This window comes from Narcine bancroftii, chromosome 1 (assembly GCF_036971445.1).
Source record: "Narcine bancroftii isolate sNarBan1 chromosome 1, sNarBan1.hap1, whole genome shotgun sequence".
NCBI classification, from domain to species: domain Eukaryota; kingdom Metazoa; phylum Chordata; class Chondrichthyes; order Torpediniformes; family Narcinidae; genus Narcine; species Narcine bancroftii.
This window is the reverse complement of record NC_091469.1, coordinates 436,929,098-436,947,147: the sequence shown is the minus strand read 5'-3', so window position 1 is coordinate 436,947,147 and position 18,050 is coordinate 436,929,098. Positions and strand designations below refer to the sequence as shown.

The 18,050-nt window shown below is 46.2% G+C and overlaps 1 long non-coding RNA gene across 1 annotated transcript in view; it reads left to right on the top strand.

The window, feature by feature from the left end:
- Nucleotides 1-1,994: 1,994 nt before the first annotated feature.
- Nucleotides 1,995-18,050, top strand: part of LOC138753531 (uncharacterized) — an 85,472-nt gene continuing 69,416 nt past the window's right edge. Inside the window, exons 1-2 of the long non-coding RNA XR_011351226.1 lie at nt 1,995-2,082; nt 15,955-16,287. This is a non-coding gene — a long non-coding RNA (uncharacterized lncRNA). The remainder of the gene's footprint in view (nt 2,083-15,954; nt 16,288-18,050) is intronic.

Here is an 18,050-nt window from a genome sequence, read left to right as displayed (position 1 = left end):
AGGCACATTAACCACCCTCCAGTCTATCAGGAACTCACCCTGTAACTAATAATTCATTTATCTCTGCCAGTGCTCCTGCAATTTCATGTTTGGCAGCCCCTGATGACCTGTGATACACTTAACCACATCTACCTTTCTGCAATTTAAGATTCCAATACCTCCTCTTTTGTACCTTGGATTAGGGTTAAGGATTCCAACACCTCACCATATATTTTCTTTAATTCCTCTGCCTCCATAATCTTCTCCATGACAAATATTCATTTAAGACCTTGTTCATCTCCTGTAGCTCCACACAGTTGCCCGCATTGGTCCTTAAGGAGAGCCGGTCTCTCCCTAATTATCCTTTTGCTCTTCAGAAATCAAAACAGAGGATCATTAAAGCAGCCAAGATGATCACTGGGGAAACCCTTTTTCTACAGATGACATTTACTGGGACCATTATCTAAATAGGACTGAAGGTTCTTAAATATGTCTGCCTAAATGACTACGAACCAGTGGCACTCACATCTACCATGATGAAGTGTTTTGGGAGGCTGGTGTTGAAGCATATTCCTGTCATATGGGATCGTGGGCCCATTCCAATTTACCTACTACAGCAACAGGTTTATGGCAGATGCCATCTTACTGGCTCTATGAAAAAACCCCAGAACACCTGGACAGGAAAGATGGAGATATCACCATACTCTATTTTGAAAACAGTTTGGCATTCAACACCATCATAACTTCAAAACTGAGCAGGAAACTGCAAAGTCTGGATCTCAATAATCCAGTAATTGGATCCTGGATTTCCTCACCGTCAGACCCCAATCAGTGCGGATTGGAAACATCATCTCTTCCATGGTTAGCATAGAGCTTAACGCAATGATGTTAACCAGGGTTTGAATCCCACATTGTCTGTAAGGACTTTGTACATTTTTACCATGTCTGTGTGGGTTTCTTCTGGGGATTCTGGTTTCTTCCCACCTTTCAAAACATATTGGAGGGTTCTAGATCATTTTGGTGCAATTGAGCAGCATGGGCTGGTGGGCCGAAATGGCCCATTACTGTGCTGCATGTCTAAACCTTTTTTAAAAACACCATCAGTATTGGAGCACCACAGGGCTGTGTACTTAGCCTCCTGCTCTCCTTGCTTCACAAATAGTGGGCTGTATAAAAATGGGAGGGAGATTGAAAACTTGACTGAATGGTATACTAACACCAACCTTTCACTCAAAGTCACCAAAACCAAATAGCTGACTCTAGACTTGAAGAATAGAGTTGTACAATTGAGTGATCATTGGGGCATCAGAGATGGAGAGGGTGAGCAAACTTAAATGCCAGAGAATCACTATCTCAGAGGACCTTTCCTGGACCCAACATACTAATGTTATTGTGAAGAAAGCACATCAGCATCTCTACTTCCTCAGGAGTTTGCAGAGGTTCAGTATGACATTGAAACCTTGGCAAACCTCTGCAGATGAGTAATGAAGTGTATGTTGACCAGCTGCATCTTGGTCTGGTATGGGGTACCAATAGTCCCGAGCAGAAAGCCCTGCAAAAGGTCGTGGACACAGCCCAGGTTATCATAGGAAGAAACCCTCCCCAACATTGATAAAATCTCTATGGAATGTTGTAGTCAGAGTGCAGCAGCAATTATCAAGGCTCTGTTCTCATTGCGGCCATTAGGAAAGATGCATTGGTGCCTCAGGCTCGTACCACCAGATTCAGGAACAGATGCTACCCCCTCCACCATCAGACACTTAAACAGCAGACTCAGACTTATTTAAGGATTCTGACTTTGAACATTATTTATCACTGAAATTTATATTTTCTGTATTTGACAGTATGTTTACATTCCTTTCTTTGTTTAGATTTTTTCTCTTTTGTATATGCACCTTTATCTTGATAACTAACATTCTGTTTGGCCAACAGAAAAAAGAATCTCTCAATTATGTGATGTCATGTATGTATTCTGACAATCAATTTGAATTTGATTTAATTTTCCATCCAGCACAGAGTATCTTTAACCCGCTACCATCAAGAAGAAGGTACAGGAGAATAAAAATCAGGATTGCCCGGCTGTGGAATTGCTTCTTACTGCAGGTTGTGAGGCTGATGAATAGTATCCTGTAATTGTGAAAGTCATCCCAAGTGTGTGTGTGTCTGTGTGGCACGCACATATATACACATATTATTTGTCATCATTATGTAGTGTGTATTGTGTGTGCTCCATAATCTGGAGAGACTCGGGATTGTATATGTACAATTATTATCAAATTGATAATAAATTTGAACAAACAAAATACATGTTGAATCTCTTAGGATTCTCCTTTAGTTTATTGACCAAAGCAATCTCATGTTCTCTTTTTGCCCTTTGGAGCTCCCAAGTGAACTCCTGCATCTCTTCATCTACTTCAGGGAATCACTGAACTCAGTTGCCGATATCTGACATACATCTCCTTTCTCCTGAACAGAGATTCAAAATATTCTTTGCCAACCTAACCCTGTTGGACCTGCATTCACTTTAACAGAAGGACAATGTTGGGAAATAGTTTTACATTTAGATTTGATTTCTCCTTGGAACATAAAAGTTATGTGACATGAAATGATGGCTGTAAAACAAGAAAATGGTGTCCAACTAAGGATGTAGGAATGCTTTAAGAGCATGCAAAACCTTATTGGGTATTAGTACAAGGAAAAGATCATTTGATGTGTTTAAACAGGAAATATTAACGAAACAGGTGTAGTTCCAAAAATATCTGTAAAAGATAATAGTGTTTGTTTTGTTCTTTTTTCTTAGAATTAATCTTAACAAATTATGTATTGTAGCGGCAGCTACACTGCTACTGAAAGAACACACAACCAGACGAGTTGAGCTCAGTGAGCAGAAACTAGTTTATTGCTGGTTGCCAGGCTGGATTTATACTCCCAGCCTGGCCCTGGCAGAGAACCACACTGGGGGCCACCGACATCACTCGGGCATCACATGGTCCCCCAGGTCAGGCTTCTGAGAAGAAGGGAAAATACCTGACGGCGCCATTTTGGCTGGCTGCCCCACCATGTGGATTACAAGCGGGGCCGATTCACCTGCCTAGTGGCATGCCGCCACATAGCCCCCCACCCACAGAACTAGCGCCAATGTCCTTTTTAGCTGGGCGGCCTCGCTTCTTGGGCTGGGCCACAATCACTAGTTCAGTGGGGTCGAGGTAAGTTGGCTTCAACCTGTCCACAGTAAACTGCTTCTGCCTGCTGCCAATGTCCAGCATGAATGTAGACCCTGAATGCTGGACAACCCTGTATGGCCCCTCGTAAGGTCTCTGCAGAGGTGCCATGGGCGGGTCCCGCCAAATAAAAATGTACTTTGCGGAGTACAGCTTGCTGGGGACATAAGATGGCTGTGTACCGTGTCTGGGCAGCAGTGGGGGTGCTAAGGAGTCCAAGTGAGGCCAGAGGTGGGGAAGTAGCTTGTGCGGTGACCGTTGGGGGTTGTGAGGCGCGTTGATGAACTCACCAGGCAGTGCCAGCGATGCGCCGTAGACCAGCTCCTGGGTGCCCAGGAGCACCCAAGGCAGTTCGTCCACCCAGTCGGGACTGGTGAGTCGGGCCATAAATGCCAACATAAAATAGCAGTGCAGACGCTCGACCAGCCCATTGGCCTGCGGGTGATAGGCCGTGGTGTGGTGTAGCTCTATCCCCAACCTGTTGGTGATCTGTGCCTAGAGAACAGAGGTTAACTGAGTGCCCCGATCACTGGTAAGGTGATTCAGAATGCCAAACCAGGAGACCCAACTGTGCACTAGCACTTGGGAGCAGGAGTCCATGGAGGTATCCAGCATCGGGATCGCCTCATGCCAATGAGTGGTGCAGTCTACCACTGTGAACAGGTAACAGTTGCCCCAGGAAACTGGTAAGGGCCCGACTATGTCCATGTGAATGTGGCTGAACCATTTCCGGAGGTGCTCGAACTCTTGTACGGGTGCCCTGGTGTGCCTGTGCACCTTGGACATCTGACAATGGATGCATATTCTGGCCCAGCCTGTGATTTGCTTCCGCAGCCCATGCCAGATGAACCGCTCTGTCACCATATGGACCATGGACCTGATGGATGGGTGTGAAAAGTCGTGGTTGTGATGGAAGACTTGCCTGCGCCACTGCTGGGGAACCACTGGCCGCGGGGTGCTCATGGAGACATCACACAGGATGGTGCCTTCGCCGCTAGGCGTCGGGAGGTCTCGGAACCGCAGGCCCGTGATGGCAGTCCTGAAGGCTCGCGTCTCCTCATCGGACTTCTGGTCACGGGCAAGCTGGTCGAAGTCGAGGCCTGGTGTCAGTGAGCAGATGGCCGGTCCTGTGAGTGCATCGGCGACCACATTGTCCTTCCCCGCCTTGTGCCGAATGTTGGTGGTAAACTCTGACACGAAGGAGAGGTGACTCTGCTGGTGGGCCGACCAGGGATCCTTTGCCATCGCGAAAGCCTAGGTGAGGGGTTTATGGTCAGTGAAGATGGTAAAAGTCCTCCCCTCCAAGAAATAGTGGAAATGCCGCATGGCCAGGTACATGCCCAGTAACTCATGGTCGAAGGTGCTATACGTGCACTCTGGTGGGCGGAGAAGCCGGCTGAAGAATGCCAGCGGCTTCCATTGTCCATTCACCTGCTGCTCCAGGACGGCGATGATGGCTGTGGCAGACGCATCGACGGAGAGTGCCATATTCAGGTCGGTGTGCAGGTGGGTGAGCATGGTAGCCTTTGTGAGGGCATCCTTAGTGCAGGCCTCTGGGGTCCAGGTGAGCGATTTGTGCTTGGCTGTGATGAGGGCGGATAGCGGCTGGATGATGCGCGCAGCTCCTGGCTGAATCAGTTATAGAAGTTGACCATACCCGCGAATCCTGCAGTCCCTTGAGGTTGTCCAGGCGTGGGAACTCCTTGATAGTGGCAACCTTTGTAGTGGTGGACGTGGCTCCTTCGGCCATAATGGTAAGGCCCAGGAACTGCATGACTCTTTCCCGAACTGGCACTTGGCTGGGTTGATGGTGAGGCCAAAGTCGGCCAGCTGAGAGAAGAGGGCACGCAGATGGGCCTTATATTGCACCTGATCCCTGCAGGCAATGAGGATGTCGTCCAAGAAAATGAAGACAAAATCCAGGTCCCTGCCCACTGAGTCCATGAAGGTCTGAGCGGTGTTCTTTAGCTCGAACGGCATACGAAGGAATTCGAACAAGCTGAATGGGGTGATGATGGCCGTCTTGGGTATGTCCTCAGGGTGCACCAAGATTTGGTGATACCCACGCACCAGGTCAACCTTGGAGAAAATCCACGCACCATGCAGGTTGGCCATAAAGTTCTGGATGTGAGGGATGGGGTAACGGTCGGGAACTGTCGCCTCATTGAGCTGTCGATTGTCTCCCCAGGGTTGCGCTGGAGGCTTTTGGGACCAGGTGAAGCAGCGAGGCCCATGGGCTGTCGGAGCACCGAATGACCCTCAGCTCCAGCAGATGCAAGAACTCTTCCTTCACCACCTGGAGCTTGTAAGGTGGGAGCCAGCATGCCTTTGCGTGAACCAGTGGACCCTGGGTGGGGATGTGGTGGAACACCCTGTGGCGTGGTGAGGCAGTGGAGAACTGTGGCCTGAGGAGGGCCGGGAACTCATCCAAGATTCGCTGGAACTCGTTTCTGAATGTGCTGATCGTGGCCATCTGCAGCTGCTCTGTGCGGGAGGCATCAAGGCGAACGGCTTGGAAAGTCTGGGCGACTACCAGGTGCCTACCTCGAATGTCCACCAGGAGGCCATGGACGAGGAGGAAGTTGGCACCTAGGATGGTGGTTGGAAGGGACGAGACGGTGAACTTCCACGAGAACTTTCACCAGCTGATATGGAAGTGGATGTGACCATATGTCTGGATCTCTGTTGTGTTGGCCGCAGAGAGGGGAGGTCCTCGAGGTCGGATCCTGGACTCGATGGCCGTGGCCAGGATGATGCTGATCTCATCCCCAGCGTCGATGATGAAGTGCCGGCTGCTGACTGAGTCCTGCAGGTAGAGGAGGCTGTGTCCTTGGCCAGCCACCGCAGCCATTAACAGCGGCTGACCTGTTCATTTTCCTGGAAAGAGCGGGGCTGATGACACTTCCAAGCCTTGGCTCCCCAGCGCTGGTGGTAGAAGCAGAGGCCCAGAGCAGATGCCATGCCCCTGGTTATGCTCTTGGTGGCCCCTGCAGGGGTCGGGTGTCTACCGCAGTGCTAGGGACAGGCTTGGCGTGGTCATGCCCGTGCCTCGTGACCTGCTGGACCACCGAGCCCTCCGGAAATCGCTCGAGCCATAGCACTTGGGCCTTCTGAGCAACCTTCCTCAGGTGGGTAAAGCTCTCTTGGGCCAGTAATGGCCGGATGTCGTCGGGCAGATGGTCAAGGAAAATTCACTCAAAGAGTGGGCAGTTGGTATGATCACCCATGAGCGTGAGCATTTCATCCATCAGCTCCTTCGGGACCTGTCCCCCAAGGCATCAAGGTGCAGCATCCGAGCAGCACGCTGATGCCTGGATAGTCCGAGGGATCCGGTGAGCACTAACTTGATGGTCCCATATTTGTCTTCGGCAGTCGGGTGCTGAACAAGGTGCAGCACATGTTTGCCGGTGGCCTGGTCCAGGGTGGCAACCACATGGTAGAATTTGGTCTTGTCGGATGAAATTTTGCAGAGGTGAAACTGGGCCTCCACGTGGCCGAACCAGGTCTCCGGCTCCTGAACCCAGAAGTCAGGCAGCTTGATGGCTATAGCACTGATCCCAGGTTCGCTCATGTTGGGTTCAAAGATGTTTGAACCAGTCGGGATCACCAATTGTAGCAGCAGCTACACTGTTACTGAAAGAACACACAACCAGACGGGTTGAGCTCAGTGAGCAGAAAACTGGTTTATTGCTGGCTTCTGGGCTGGACTTATACTCCCAGCCCGGACCTGGCTGAGAACCGCGCTGGGAGGGGGTGGGAGGGGTGGGTGGGGGGGGGCACCAACGTCACTCGGACATCACGTGGTCCCCCAGCGCGGGCTTCAGAGCCCGGTGCTGAGAAGAAGGGGAAACCCCTGACGGCGCCATTTTGGCCGGCTGCCCCACCACGTGGATTACAAGCAGGGCCGGTTCGCCTGCCTAGTGGCATGCCGCCACAGTATCTCAGTTGGATAGAGAGCACCAGCCAGTCACGTGGGAAGAGAACACAAGAGAGAGGAGACATCCTGTAATTTGACAATTTTGCAGCTTTTCCATGGAAATTGTATTATGAGTTGTGCTGGTAGTGTAATTTAAGCGAGTGGTTAAGTGGCTGCAATGTTAGGCCAGTGCTGTATTGTATTATTTTTTTTGCTAATATAGAATCTACATACACCAGATTTTAATTTATTGTCAGAGTACATAAACGACATCACATACAATCCCTGAGATTCTTTTTTTCTGTGGGTGAGGCAGAATTACCAATGATTGGTAGTGCAAAAAAAACTGTACACAGCATATATATGTAGACAAATAAAGAACTGTAAACAGATAATGAATGTAAACAAACTGACTGTGCAATACAGAGAGAAGTGCACGAGTAAGAGTCCTTAAATGAGTCCCTGATTGAGTTTGTTGTTGAGGAGTCTGATGGTGGAGGGGTAGCAGCAGTTCCTGAACCTGGTGGTCTGAGCCTAATGACATCTAAACCTCTTTCCTGATGGCAGCAGTGAGTGATGTGGATCCTTCATGATTGCTGCTGCTCTCCAACGGCAGCATTCCCTGTAGATGTTCTCGATAGTGGGGAAGGTTTTGCCTGTGATCTCCTGGGCTGTGTTCACTAACTTCTGGAGGGCTTTACACTCAGGGGTATTGGAGTCCCCATACCAGACTGTGATGCAGCTATTCAGCACACTTTCCACCACACATCTACAGAAATTTGCTCGGGTTTCTGGTGTCGTACCAAACTTCCACAAACTCCTGGAGGTGCTGTCACGCTTTCTTCTTGATACCATTAGTGTGTGGGGTCCAGAAAAGATCCCGCAAGTTAATGACTCCCAAGAACTTAAATTGCTCATCTTCTCCACCTCTGATCCCTCAATGATCCCTGGATTTTTTATCAATGTTTAACAATTATGTAAGTATTGAGAGATAAGGAAACACAAAAATGAAGCTTCGCCCAATAATTAATTAGAACTAATTAGAAAGGAATTTTGTGCCAGTAAAAAAAGCGTATAAATGGGGGTAATTCGTCTCTAGGGGTGCCAGGAATCGGTCAGCTCTATCAGGCTGCAGAGAGAGAGAATAGGAATAAGCACTCAGACTGAACAGAGAGAGAGAGAGAGAGATTCAGGCAGACAGAGACAGGGACGGGGAGAGAGAGATACCATGGGGTTCCCATTATTGATTCTGAGTAGTTGATAAGTATTTTTTTCTGTTGAAGCACTTAATAAGCAGGTTTTATTTCTATTACCTGAATATAATTTTAATGGGGTTTTCGTTTAGGGCTTCAAACTGGATTGCATGTAAAGTCTCTCTTGTTTGTGAAAATCTCTTGCTGCTGAATCGGAAAAGAACAAGGAATAGATTTAAAAATATTGTATTTTCATCATATATGATGGCCCCGAACTCTTCGTATCTTACTTTTAAAAGTCTCCTCCTTGCCAGGTGTCCTTTTACCTGCACGCAACCTCTGTTTGAGTTCATATTTGATGCTTTCAAAATTAGACCTTCCAAGGAAGGACTTCAACTTTAGGATCAATTCCATTGTTTCCCATAACTATTTTAAAACTAAAAGAATTCTGGTCACTGGTCGCAATGGCACTTCAATCACTATTGCGCTATTTCACAATGGGATGGCATGAGATATGAATTCAAAGATTGTTAGAGTAAGGTTGCCCACCCTCTTGTGAAGCCCTCTATAAAATGTTCTTGGACACGTAACAAATTCCTCTCTTTCCAAGCCCTTAGCAGTCCCAGTCTATATGAAGGAAGTTGAAACCTACTGTTACACCCTTTCATTCTGACATCTACCTGCAACCTCGCTACATATCTTTTCCTTTAATTTCTCTAATGGTCTATAATACAACTTCATTAAAGTGATCATCTTCTTATTTTCCAGTGAACAGGAGTCGGAGTGATAGTGAGAAAGAGTGATACAATTTAAGAAGGTGAGAGGTATAAGTGGAATGGCCATTGAGGGCACTGCCATTGTGTGAGCAGACCAGAGTTAGGGTGGTGAGTTGAGGCTTTGGACCAAAGGCTGAGGATATGGTACAAGTAAGATCAGGTAAGGTTTTTTGTCCTAATAACCCAGAGTAGGCAGTGAAGATGGCAGCTCGGGTAGTGGAATGCTCCAATGGCAGGATGTGGTAAACCTGGCACAGCACAAGTGTCTGTGATAACTCCACCTACAAAAAAGGGCATCCAACTGCAGCTCCATGTTGGGAGCTGGAGGTGGAGCTGAATGAACTCCAGATCATTCAGGAGGCAGAAGGGGTGAAAAAAAGAAGCTATAAGGAGGCAGTCACATCCAAAAGGCACATAACTAGGTGACCAAGTAGGCAATTAGAGAAATTAAAGGAGGTTGCAGGTACAAAGGAGTGAGGAAGAAAGCTGAAATTCAGATCCCCAAGGGGGGTAACGTCTGGATTGCGGACTCTTTCACACACCGATGAGGGCAGCACTAGGAAGTTGCGGCAAATGAATGCTTGGCTGAAGGGTTGGTGCAGGGCCCAGGGGTTTAGATTCATAGATCATTGGGATCTCTTCTGGGGAAGGTATAACCTGCACAAAAAGTACAGGTTGCATCAGAACTGGAGGGGGACTAAATATCCTGGCTGGGCAGGTTTGCTACAGCTTTTGGGAGAGTTTAAATTAGTCTGGCAGGAGAACTGAACCAAGAATAAGAGAGCAGAGAATTGGGCAGACGATACACAAGTAGATGTACTGAGAGATGGAGTGAGATTGTGAGGAAGGGATGGACAGTTGATAATAGAGCAAAATTGAAAGCGCAAAATTATGAATTTAACTTGTGGTACTTAGGAAACAAAATTAAAAAGGGTGATGAAAACAGCACTGAAGGTCTTGTATTTAAATACCTGCAGCAGAAGAAATAAGGTTGATGATCTTTTAGTGCAGCAGTAAAATATCAGGTAGGACAATGTGTCATGGCTCAGAGAAGATCATCGCTGAAAACTAAACATCCAAGGATACACAGAGAATCGGAAGGACAGGCAGGTAAGCATAGGGGAGGCGGAGGTTCTGTTGGTAAAAAAAATGAAATCAAATCTTTGCAAAGATCCTATGGATCAGAATATATCAATTCCTTGTGGGTAGAATTAAGAAGACGTAAGGGTAAAGAGACCCCATTTAGAGATATATACATGCCTTCAAACAGTAGCTAGGATATGGTGTGCAAATTATGGTGGGTGATAGAAAAGGCATGCAAAAGGACAATGGGGGATTTCAATATGCAGGTTGATTGAGAAAACCAAATTGGTGCTGGATCCCAAGAAGCGGAATTTATGGAATGCTTTCATGATGGCTTGTGGTTGTGCCAACCAGGGAAATGGCAATTCTAGATTGTGTTGTGTAATGACCCAGACTTGATAAGGGAGCTGAAGGTAAAGGAGCCCCTTGGAGACAGAGATTGTAAAAGGATATGCATTTAAGAGGGAGAAACTAAAATTGGAAATGTCAATAGAGTGGAATAAAGGGGTCTACAGAGAGTTGAGGGAGGAGCTGGCCAAAGTTGATTGGAAGTGGATACCAGCAGGGATGTTGGTAGAGCAGCAGTGGCTGGAGTTTCAGAGATTGCCTCAGAGGCAAAGAACAAATTCACCCAAAGGATGAAGAAATGTTCCAAAGAGAGGATGAGGCATCCATGGCTGACAAGGCTGGTCAAAGACAGCACAAAAGCAAAAGCAAAAAAGATTAGTGGGTGTTGAGGAAATCTGAACACAAAAGGTTAAGGGTTCACCCATAAGTTGCTTACAAGAACATACAAGAATCAATTGCATATTGCTTAAGTGGAGGCAAGGAACCTCAAGGTTGCGATTTATCTGCAGACATGATAAGCTTTGGAATTCTGTGAAACGATAATTAAATTATTGCCAAATGTTGACAATGATAAACTATTGTCAGGTTGACCCCAACCGGAAGCCCACATGCACTGCCATTTATTGTATAGAAACTCAGTTAAAACTGGTTGTGAGCAGAGCAAGCTCAGGCTGGGTGCTGGGCATGCTCTCCAGGATATCTTGCTAATAAAACTCTTCCGAAGCATTACCCTGGTGTCGGTAGTTGATTATTTGACCGCATCAGTGGAAAGCAAGAGGATTGGGAAGCTTTTAAAAGCTAAAATAAGCCAATTAACAAAGCAATAAGAATTGAAAAGATGAAATATGAAGGTAAGCTCGTAAACAACCTAAAAGAGGATGTTAAAAGTTTCTTCAGGTACATAAAGAGCAAAAGACAGGTGAGGGTGAACATTGGACTACTGGTGATAAAGAAATGGCAGAAGGACTGAGAAAATACTTGGTGTCTGTCTTCGTTGTAGAAGACACTAGCAGTGGGCCCAAAGTTCAAGAGGGTCAAGGGACCCTCTTAGTATATCCAAGGAGAAGGTACTGGCAATGTTGAAAGGTGTGAAGGTGGATAAATCACCTGGACCAGAAGAACTGCACCCACGCTTTTGAAAGTGGCAGCTGAAGGAATTGTGGAGGCATTGGTCGTGATCTTTTGGGAATTGCTAGATACTGGAATGATTCCGGATTATTGAGACATTGGAATGTCATTCACACTTTAAGAAAATGTTGGAGGCAAAAGACAAGAAATTACAGGCTGGTTAGCCTGATTTTGGAGGTTGGTAAGATGCTGGAATCTATTATTAAGGATGAAGTTTGAGTGCACTTGGAGGCCCAGGGTAAAATAGGTCAAAGACAATCTAGCTTCCTGAAGGAGAAATCTTGGAATTCTTTGAGGAAATAACAAGAAGGACAGATAAAGGAGAGTCAGTGGATGTGATTACCTAGATTTTTAAAAGGCCTTTGACAAGGTGCTGCACATAAGGCTGCTCAGCAAGATGAGAGCCCAAGACACATGCAAGACCAACAGGAGGCAGAGAGTGGGGACAAATGGGGCCTTTCTGGTAGGCTGCTGGTGACCAGTGGGGTTTCACGGGGCTCAATGTTGAGGCTACTTCTTTTCATGTTTACGTCAATGATTTGGATGATGGATTCAATAGTTTTGTGGCCAAGTTTGCAGATGATACAAATATCAGAGGAAGTCAGGTAGTGTTGAGAAAGTGCTGAGTCTGAAGAAGGTTGAACAGGTTAGGGGATTGGTCAAGGAAATGGCAGATGGAGAAAAGTGTAGAGAAGTAAATGAGCATGCACTTTAGTGGAAGAAATAAAGGCATAGACTATTTTCTAAACAGGCAATGAGTTTTCAAATCAGAGGCACAGGGAAACTTGGGAGTCCTTGCACAAGACTTCCAAAAGGTCAACTTGTATGTAGAGTCAGTGGTAAGGAAGACAAATGGAATACTAGCAATCATTTCAAGACCGATATAATATAAACACAGGGAAGTGATGTTGAGGCATATATATAAAGCAATGGTCATTCCACATTTGGAATATTGTGAGCAGTTTTGGCCTTCATATCTAAGGAAAGAGATGTTGGCATTGGAAAGGGTCCAGAGGGGGTTTACAACGATGATGCCCAGAGTGAAAAGGTTTTCAAATGAGGTGCATTTGAAAAGCTCTGGGATTCAATGTGCTGGAGTTTAGAAGAATGAGGGGGGTTCTCAAGGATACATATCGAATACAGAAATAGTGTGGATGTGAAGTGAATGTTTCCTGGTGATGAAGTCTGAGATCAGAGGGCACAGCTTCGGAATACAAAAACAGAGATGAAGAGGAATTTATTTATGCAAAGGGTAGTGAATTTATGGAATTTGTTGCCATGGATGGCAGAGGAGGCCAAATCTTTGTGGATATTTAAGGAGGAGGTAGGTATGTTCTTAATCAAGAAGGGAATCAAGGGTTAAGAGTAGGAGGCAGGAGAATGGGATTGAAAAGGATAGTGCATCAGCCACGATGGAATGGTGGGTGAACTTAATTGGTCAAATGGTCCAATTCTGCCCCTATGTCTTATAGTTTTACATCTAACTTCCTGTATTTGCAGGGGGACAATAACTCGGAAAGCAAGAGGGTAGCAGATGATCGATTTTCAATAACCACAGTATGTCTCCTCAAGTGCCAAATCCTATCATACATCAATATCTTAGAAACTATACGAACCATAATAGGAGCAGAAAAAAGCTATTCAGCCTATTGAGTCCGCCCTGCCATTTAATCATGAGCTGATCGGTTTTCTCCCCATGACCTTTGATGCCCTGGCTAATCAATAACCTATCAATCTCTGCTTTAACTACACCCAATGATTTCTGACATTTCTTGTTTCCAAATCCTATCCACAACTTCTATCACTCAGAACATGGTTAACATTCACACGATCTACCAAACTGCAGACATCAATCACAGAACTAAGCCACGTGCACCCATCTGATAGGTTTCTGAAACTTTCAACCCAAAGAGCCAGACAATTTGCACACAGAACTCCACTCATTGATATACTATTCCCTCCATGTCTGGCATCAGCTGCATGCAGCAAGATCTAACCAGGTTGGAAACATCTGATTGTGTCCATACCTCATGTGGAGGTAGTACTGCCCACTGTTGGGATACCCATTCCTCAGGCTGTGTCTAGTGGTAGTCCATCAAAGATGACAGATTCCCTGCACCTCATCTTCCTCACACCACCTATCTCAACCCACATTCGCTTTGCAAATGATAATAAGAAATTTATTTTATAACGGCCAAAATGATAACTTTTTACAAGTGGAGAATGACAACAATAATGAAAACACATCATCACTCAGACACACTAATTTACAGAATGCCTTAGGGGTGTTGAATTACCAGGCACAAGTGTCCTGGAGCCAAGAAATGTGGAAAGGATACTGCAGCTTCCAGTTTGCCAGAGGGCAAGGCCACCCAGGAGCTTTGCTGGGAGGATCTACAGGATGTCGATGGTGTAGGGTGACAGAAGGTATGCAGAATAAAATGCCTGGAGCAATGTAAGTCTGCCAGAAAGCTTGTATTCACTGTCAAAGAACATGGATGTGTCTAATAACAAGCAGTTTAGAATATAAAGCAGCACTGGAACAAGACCTTTAGCCGACGATGTCTGTGCTGACTGTGATGTTAAACTAATCCCATCTGCCTGCACCAGATCGATATCCCTCCAATCCTTGCACATTTGTGTACATGTGTGTCCAAAGGTACCATGGAAAGAATCCCAGCTGGTTGCATCACTGCATGGCACAGGAGCTGCTTGCCTGGCATCGGAAGAAGCTCCAGAAGGTGGTGAATGCAGCTCAGAGCATTACACAAACTCCCTCCCACCTCCATCAACCCCACCTACACCTTGTGCTGACTCGGAAAATCTAAGCCAACATCAGAAGGGCCCATCTGAGCATACTCTCTTCTCTGCCCTTCCATCAAAGGGAAGGATCAAGAGAGTGGAGTTACAAATCAATAGGCTTAAAGACAAACCATCAAGCCAGAGTGTTCAAGGACCTTTTCAATCTCCTACTGCTCTAGTCGGATGTTCCAACCTGCCTCAAAAAAGCATCAATTATCCCTATGTCCAAAAAGAGCAGAATGAGGTGCCTCAATGATTATCATCCAGTAGCACCAACTTCTACTGTGATGAAATGCTTTGAGAGATTGGTCATGGCCGGAATTAACAGGTACCCAAGTAATGATCTGGACCCACTGCAATTCACCTACCATCACAATTGCTCCATAGCAAACACAATATCACTGGCTCTCCACTCAGCTCTGGATCACCTAGAAAACAGCAACTCATGCATACAGCTGTTCCTCATTGACTACATCTCAGCCTTCAACCATTATTTCTTCATTGCTGGTCAACAAGCTCGAAACCCTAGGTCTCTGCACATCCCTCTGCAACTGGTTCCTTGACTTACTCATCGGAAAACCACTGTCTGTACAAATTGGAAACATCATCTCCTCCTCACTGGCGATCAACAGAGGTCCACCTCAAGGATATTTGCTTAGCCCATTAGTCTACATACTCTATACCCATGACGATGGGGCCAGGCACAATTCAAATGCTTTCTACAAGTTTGTCAATGACACCATGGTTGCAATGAGGAAGCAAACAGGAGAGAGATGGATCAGCTCATTGAGTGATGTCACAACATCAACCTTGAACTCAAAGTAACAAAAGCAAGGAGATGATTGTGGAATTCAGGAGGAAGTCAGGAGAGCATGAACTAATCCTCATTGAGGGGCCAGCAGTAGGGAAGGTCAAAACTTCAATCAACATCTCCGAGGATCTGTCCTGGAGCCTCCGTGTTGACGCAATCATGAAGAATGCTTGCCAACGGCTATACTTTATGAGGAGTTTGAGGTGATTTGGTATGTCACCCAAGTCTCTTGAAAACCTCTACAGGTGTACCATGGAGAGCATCCTGGCTGATTACATCACTATCTGATATGAAGGTGCCAATCTTCAGGACAAGAAAAAGCCCCAGAGGGTTGTTAACATGGCCTGTGACATCACAGGCACCAGCCTTCACTCCATCGAGGACGTCTACAAGAGTTGGAATCTCAAGGAAGCAGTCTCTATCCTCAACGACTCCCACCACCCAGGCCATGCCCGCTTTACTCTGCTACCATCAGGAAAAATATTCAGGAGCCTGAAGACAAGCACCGTTGCCATCTTATTCCTGAATGAACAATGAACCAAAGATGCTGCCTTACTTTGTCTTTTCCTTTTTCCTTGCACTATTTTTATTTATTTTGTAAGGTGGTTTAAATAAATATTTATCCTGTCATGCTGCCGCAAAATAACATTGTGTGGGAATGTACATGACTCTAAATTCTGATTCTGATTCTTTGCAGAATGAACCTCCCAACTGTGATCTCATGCTGAAGAACCTCTGTCCAGCAGAGACTGAGTACCTCCTGGTGAAATGCAGACCTGCCCAGGGAATTCTCGGCCACGCTGATTGCTGCAGTCTAGGTTTTGCCTTCAGCTAATGAGGGTGAAACCATGAAAGAGCTTTACAATGCCATCTGTGAAGCCCAGACTTTCCACCCTGACGATGCCATGATTGTTGCTGGTGACTTCAATCATGCCGACATGTAAATGGTTTTACCATGGTTTTCAACAGCATATGAACCCGAAGCGAAACACAATCTGCTGGAAGAACTCAGCAGTTCTTCCAACGAAAGGTTTGCATATTAGGCCAAAGTCCTTTTCTCAAGCTTATTTAAAGGGGACAGGGTGGGAGGGGTCGACCAGGGAGGTTGGATTGTGCAAAAGTATGCATTATACATTTTTTCCAAGATGGCGGCGCACCAGGTTGCAGCAACTATTTGGGCTCCTCAGAGACTACCCACTACAAAATACTCATCAAAATAAAAAACACGAACCAGATTTTCAAATTAGCCACCAGTGGAGAGAACACCCTGGATCTTCGTCCCCACCTTGATTACTCGGATCGCATAGCCATCCTGCTAACCCTGGCATTCAGACCACTGGCAAAGCAAACTAGGTCAATTCGTATGGAGATCAGGAAATGGCCAGGGAGGGGGTGCAACAGCAGCTCTAAAGGATTGCTTTGCAACCAAGGACTGGAGCTGTTGCAGGGAGGTGGCCACCAAAAATGATCATAAGCTCAGTGGCATGAGCAGGTGCAGCGAAAACACATCGAAATGCTGGAGGAACTCAACCAATCTTTCAGTGTTCATAGGAGACAGAGATATATGGCCGACGTTTCGGGCCTGAGCCCTTCTTTGAGGAATAAAGCAGAATAAGTAAAACACAGGAAATCTCAGAATATGTTCAGTGCCGGCTGGGGGAGGAGTCCACATGAATTAAAGGTGTTCATTGGATAAGAGAGGTGAGAATTTATCATGTCTGCGCAAAAGGATGAACAGAGTAGGGGGAAGGTGATGGGGATGAAGTGAGGAAGGAGTGGAGAGTGATTTAACGAAAGCCAGAGAAGTTGATGTTAATGCCCACTCGGAAGACAAGGTATTGTTCCTCCAATTTGTGGGTGATCTCACTCTGGCAGTGCATGAGACCATGGACAGACATGTCAGCAAGAGGCTGTAGGACCATGCCTCCCCCTTTAAGCTTTTATTTGGACGCCTACTGATATTTTTCCACACCTTGATGAAGGGCTCATGCCTGAAACATTAGTTATGTATTTTTATCTTTGCTATATTCCAGTTTTCTATATTTCACCATCTTCTTCAGCAATGATGCTCAAAGAGCCACAGAAAACCTTGATGATGAGGACGGTGTTTACATCAGAAACCACACCAATGGCAGCCTGATCTCCCTAAGGCAACTACAGTCCCACAGCAAAACATTGGAGCAACTCATACTTTTTACTGATGATGCTGCCCTTGTTGCTTTGCAGTGTATGACATCCTGCTTTGGGAAGGGTGACGAGCTCTTCGGACTGAGTCAACTTAAAGAAGACAGAAGTTCCCCATCAGCCCACACCTCAGGAAGAGTATCACCCTCCTGCATTAGCATCTGAGCTAAAGACAGTCCATTAGTTCAACCACCTGGGGTGCACCATCTCGCCAGATGCCAAGATTGATGAAGAGGTTGACAAAGGCAAACAACACTTTCAGCAGATTGAACAAAAGAGTCTGGAACAACAAGCATCTGAAGAAAGGCACAAAGACCACCCTCCTGTACGGCTCCGAGTTGTGGGTCACCTACTGTCACCACCTACAACTCCTAGAGCACTTCCACCAATGGTGCCTCCACATATAACCCTAACCCTCTCCTGAGGATTTCAGATAGTCAGGGTTGTAATGTATTAGTTTTTTTTAATTGCAGTCCTTGAACAGGCAGAGGTTACTAGCTTTGAGACCATGCTATTGAAGATGCAGCTAGGCCAGGCAGGGGAGAGTTTGCCTGCTCAAGATTGTGCTGTATGGCGAACTCTCCACTGGCCACCATGACAGAGGGGCTC